This window comes from Myxine glutinosa, chromosome 14 (assembly GCF_964187855.1).
Source record: "Myxine glutinosa chromosome 14, kmMyxGlut1.1, whole genome shotgun sequence".
In the NCBI taxonomy this organism is placed as follows: Eukaryota; Metazoa; Chordata; class Myxini; order Myxiniformes; family Myxinidae; genus Myxine; species Myxine glutinosa.
Window position 1 is genome coordinate 62,268,069 of NC_136274.1, and position 5,559 is coordinate 62,273,627.

Below are 5,559 nucleotides of genomic sequence, written 5' to 3' on the forward strand. Positions count from 1 at the left end.
CAGCCAGCTCCGTGCCGTCCTCCCCCTCCAGCCACACACCTCCTTCCAGCCAATCCACTCTGCAATTCCCCGTGTGAGTCGTCTTTGTTTGTTCTGTCCTGGGTAGGTAATTAAGCTTGTATAAGGAATTCACTGTGTCACCTGCGTCTCGTGTCCCTGTACATAATCGTGACTGCTCCTTCTTGATTATATGTGTAAATAATAAATCCCATTACTCTTCTGTCCGTCTTCTCGTCTTATTCCTTTTCCTCTTTGCATTCGGTCGTTTTAGAGTTTTCCAGATTGGGCAGCTGCGGTGCGATACGGCCAAAGTTTGGGGTGAATCGGGTGAGTTGGGGAAGAATCGGGGGAAATGTACGAACACGGCGGCCATTCCGCTCGGTCAAGCAACATCTTTAGCCGTGTCCGTAACAATATATATATATATATATATATATATATATATATATATATATATATATATATATATATATATATATATATATATATACAGTCACGTGAAAAGTAAGTACACCCCATGTAAAGTTTTGACTTTTTCAACATATTTCAACATACAGCTATTTGATCTTCATTTCAACAATATTGATAGATAAAGGTGATATAATATAACAAATATCATGAAACATTTACACTTTGTAGTCCATTGTATAATTTAAATAAACATAAATGCAAATTTCGCATGTGGAAAAAGTAAGTACACCTTTGGCTCTAATAGGTGGTATTGCCCCCTTTGGCAGACACAACCTCAAGTAGGCGTTTCTTATAACTGTCTACCAGTCTCTGACATCAACTGGGAGAAATGTTTGCCCAATCCTCCATGCAGAATTCTTTCAGCTGTGCGATGTTTGAGGGGTTTCTTGCATGCACAGCTCGTTTCAAATCCCCCCACAACATCTCGATGGGATTTAGATCTGGGCATTGACTTGGCCATTCCAGAACCCTCCATTTCTTTCTTTTCAGCCATTCCTTGGTGGATTTACTGGTATGTTTCGGGTCATTGTCATGTTGCAAGGTCCACCTTCGGTTGAGCTTCAACTTTCCGACAGATGGCCTCACATTATCCTCAAGCACCCTCTGGTACAATGAAGAATTCATAGTGGATTCTGTGATGGTGAGTTGCCCAGGCCCTGATGCAGCAAAGCTGCCCCAAACCATAATATTTCCACCACCATGCTTTCCAGTTGGTATCAGGTTCTAGTGGTCAAATGCTGTCTTTGGTTTTTGCCAAACATGTCTTCTGGTACTGTGGCCAAATAGCTCTACCTTTGACTCATCTGTCCAGAGCACATTGTTCCAGAAGTACTGGTCTTTGCCGAGGTGTTCATTGGCAAACTTTAGTCTTGCCCTGATGTTCTTTCTGGACAGCAAAGGTTTCCTCCTGGCACACCTCCCAAGTAGATCAAATTTGTGCAGCCTCGTTCTAATGGTAGACTCGTGCACTTTGACATCAACAGTGGCAAGAGCTACATGTAGGTCCCGTGATGACATTCTGGGGTTCTTAGAGACTTCTTTCAGCATCTTGCGGTCTGCTCTCGGGCTGAACTTGCTGGGGCGGCCTCACCTGAACAAGTTAGCAGTTGTTTGGAATCTTCTCCACTTGTAGATGATCATCCGGACAGTCGAATGATTGATTTCAAATTGTTTGGAGATCTTTTTAAATCCCTTCCCAGACTCGTAGGCATCTATAACCTGCTTTCTGAAGGCCTCAGAGAGCTCTTTTGATCTAGGCATGGTGACGCCGCACACTTCAACAACAAAGAGCAAACCAAGCTAAATGTCTGAGGTTTAAATAAGACAGGTTCCTCCAAGATCCTCTCTACCGATGTTCTAATCATTTGCACCTGAGCTGGTGCACCTGATTCTAATTTTAGGTATTTGAAGTAGTGATAAATGTAGGGGTGTACTTACTTTTCCACTTGCAAAATTTGCATTTATGTTTATTTAAATTATACAATGGACTACAAAATGTAAATGTTTCATGATATTTGTTGTATTATATCACCTTTATCTATCAATATTGTTGAAATGAAGATCAAATAGCTGTATGTTGAAATATGTTGAAAAAGTCAAAACTTGACATGGGGTGTACTTACTTTTTCACGTGACTGTATAATGTATATATATATATACATACACAGAGTGGTCCAGAAACCCTGGGCACATTTTGAAGAACGATACCTGCAACAAACAACTTCGATTATTATTGTTCTTTGGTGCAAAACAAAACATGATTACTCGTTAAACAGTTTAATCAGAATAATATACATGAAACAGATCAGTTCATATGTTCAAACTTCACTGTGACACACAGTTCTGCATGTTTCATTTGGCTGAATTGTTTCAAGTCTCTAAGGGTCGTAGGATTCCTCGTATACACTTTGTGTTTGAGGAAATCCCAAAGGAAGAAATCACAGGGTTGAAGAGCCGGGCTCTTGCTTGAGACGGACGAAGTGACGGGCAAGACACAAACTCGTCCGAGAAGATGTTTATTGTAAAAACCAACTCGGGAACTCTGCAAAGCCCGTTTATCGGGCTGCATATATATCCAAAACCAGAAAGCATAACCGAAACCGAAAGCCACGCCTCTCAGGCGAGGCGTGTTTCGGTGGTCATGTGACCGACAGGTGCAAAGGATTATAACCGCACGCGCGGCACGCTTTGGTGGTCACGTGACCAGCCACCCCGGCGCCGAGGTTGTCCGCCGGTAACGTCACCGGCTGGAGCAAGGAGATTCTGCTGCTGGTCTCGCTTGGGGGACCCATGGGTCGCTACACACACCCCCCCCAGAATGGACTTGATCCAGGAAGGTCAACCTGAGGGGGGTCCGGATGACGCGCCTGAAACGACCCCTGGCCAGTCGTGGGGGGGGGGGGGGGGGTTCGGTGTGGGGGTGGGTGGTCGGACGGGGGGTGCAGTGGACGGGGGGCGGCCGCACCGCGGTGGGAGAGCCAGAGCGTGGCGGCTGGCCGACGTCCATGTGGGCCGGTTTGAGGCAGTCCAGCGAAATCCGGTCCGCCCGGCCGCCGATGCTGACGATGAAGGACCTGTTGTCCCGTCGTAGGACCCGGAAGGGTCCGTCTTATGGTGGTCGGAGCGGCCCCCGGTGCGCGTCGTGGCGCACGAAGACGTACTCCACCGAGCGGAGTGCTGGGGGGACGTAGGATTGGGGGTCGCCATGGCAGGACGTGGGCACCGGGGCGAAACGTCGGGCGGCCTCCTGGAAGTCCGTGCGCTGGCGCGCGGCGGACCAGGGGCTGGTGGCGTCGGGCATGAACTCGCCCGGTACGCAGAGGGCCTGGCCGTACACCAGCTCGGCGGTGGACGCCTGGAGGTCCTCCTTGGGGGCCGTGCGTAGGCCCAGAAGGACCCACGGGAGCCGGTCGGCCCAGCCGTCGTCCTGGAGGCCGGCCATGAGTGCGGCCTTCATGGAGCGGTGGAACCGCTCGCACAACCCGTTGGCCTGAGGGTGGTAAGCCGTGGTGCGGTGTAGGGTAATGCCCAACGTGCAGGTGATCTAGCCCCATAGTTCGGACGTGAACTGTGGGCCGCGGTCGGACGAGATGTCCGCCGGTGCGCCGAAACGCGCGACCCAGGTGGCAATGAACGCCTGGGCCACGTCAGCGGTGGTGGTGGAGGTGAGGGGCACGGCCTCCGGCCACCTGGTGGTCCTGTCCACCATGGTAAGCAGGTGGGTGAACCCCTGCGATGGGGGAAGGGGACCCACCAGGTCCACATGGACATGGTCGAACCGTCGCTCGGGCATGGTGAAGGGAGCCAGCGGAGCCTGGGTATGCCGGTGGACCTTGGCCCGCTGGCAGGGTGTGCAGGCGTTGGCCCAGTCGCGGATGTCCTGTCGCAGCCCATGCCAGACGAAACGCGCCGCCACCAGCCGCTGGGACGCCTTCCGGCCCGGGTGAGAGAGGCCGTGGAGCGAAGCAAAAATGCGACGCCTCCAGGTGACCGGCACAACGGGGCGAGGTCGTCCTTGGGAGATGTCGCACAGCAGGACTGTGTCCGCGAAGGGGACGTCAGCCAAGCGGAGGCCCGTGTCTGCCACCCGGAGCGCCTGCACCGTGCTGTCGGTGGCCTGGTCCGCTGCCCTGAGGGTGAAGTCGACGCCGAGGTGGACGGCGTTGGCGCCGGCTCGAGAAAGGCAGTCGGCCACGGCGTTGTCCTTCCCGGCGACGTGCCGGATGTCCGTGGTGTACTCCGACACGGCGGAGAGGTGGCGCTGCTGGCGGGCCGACCACGGCTCCGTGACCTTGGCCATGGCGAAAACCAACGGCTTGTGGTCGACAAAAGCCGTGAACGGGCGGCCCTCCAGGAGGTGGCGAAAATGGCGGACGGCCAGGTACAGCCCGAGGAGCTCGCGGTCGAAGGTGCTGTACTTTAACTCGTTGGGCAGGAGTTGCCGGCTGAAGAATGCAAGCGGCTGCCAGGCCCCGTTTACCCATTGTTCATGGACCGCGCCCACGGCGTAGTCGGAGGCGTCCGTGGTGAGGGCGATGGGAGCCTGGGGTACCGGGTGGGCCAGCAGCGTGGCGTCGGCGAGGGCCCGTTTCACGCCGGTGAAACAGCGTCCATGTCCGTGGACCAGACAACGTCGCGCTTCGCCGGCTGGCCGCGGAGGGCGGCGTACAAGGGCCGCATGAGTTGCGCAGCTCGGGGCACGAAGCGGTGATAAAAGTTCACCATCCTGAGGAACTCCTGCAGCGCCTTGATGGAGCGGGGGCGCGGGAAAGCGGCGATGGCTTCGACTTTGGCCGGCAGCGGCACGGCGCCGGTCCGGGTGATGCGGTGGCCCAAAAAGTCGATCGTCGCCGCACCGAAGTGACATTTGGCCGGGTTGACGATCAATCCATGCTCGCTGAGGCGGCCGAACAGCGTCCGGAGGTGGAGGAGGTGCTCGGCTCTGGACGTGCTGGCGACGAGAATTGCGTCCAGGTAGGTATAGAGGAACGGCAAGTCACGCAGCATGCCGTCCATCAGGCGCTGGAACGCCTGCACCGCGTTTTTGAGGCCGAAGGGCATCTGGAGGAATTCAATGAGGCCGAAATGTGTAATCACGGCCGTCTTTGGGATGTCGGCCGGGCGGACGGGCACCTGGTGGTACCCCCGAATCAGGTCCACTTTTGATAAAATGGTCCGCCCCGCCAACCGGGCGGAAAAATCCTGGATGTGCGGGACGGGGTACCTGTCGGGGGTAGTGGCGTCGTTGAGGCGGCCGTAGTCGCCGCATGGCCGCCATCCGCCCCCCGGCTTCGGGACGATGTGCAGCGGCGAGGCCCAGGCGCTGTCGGAGCGCCGCATGATGCCGAGGCGCTCCAGCGCCGCGAACTCGGCCTTGGCGATGGCGAGTTTGGCGGGGTCGAGACGGCGAGCCCGGGCATACACCGGCGGGCCCGTAGTGGGGATGTGATGCTTGATGCCGTGGCGCAAAGCGATGGCCGAAAACGTCAGTCGTGTGAGGGCCGGGAACTCCGCAAGGAGGCGTGCGAAGTCGTCCGCCAATGGGAGGGCACAGGAAAGCTCGGTGGGCGCGGCACGGCTCAAGGCGCA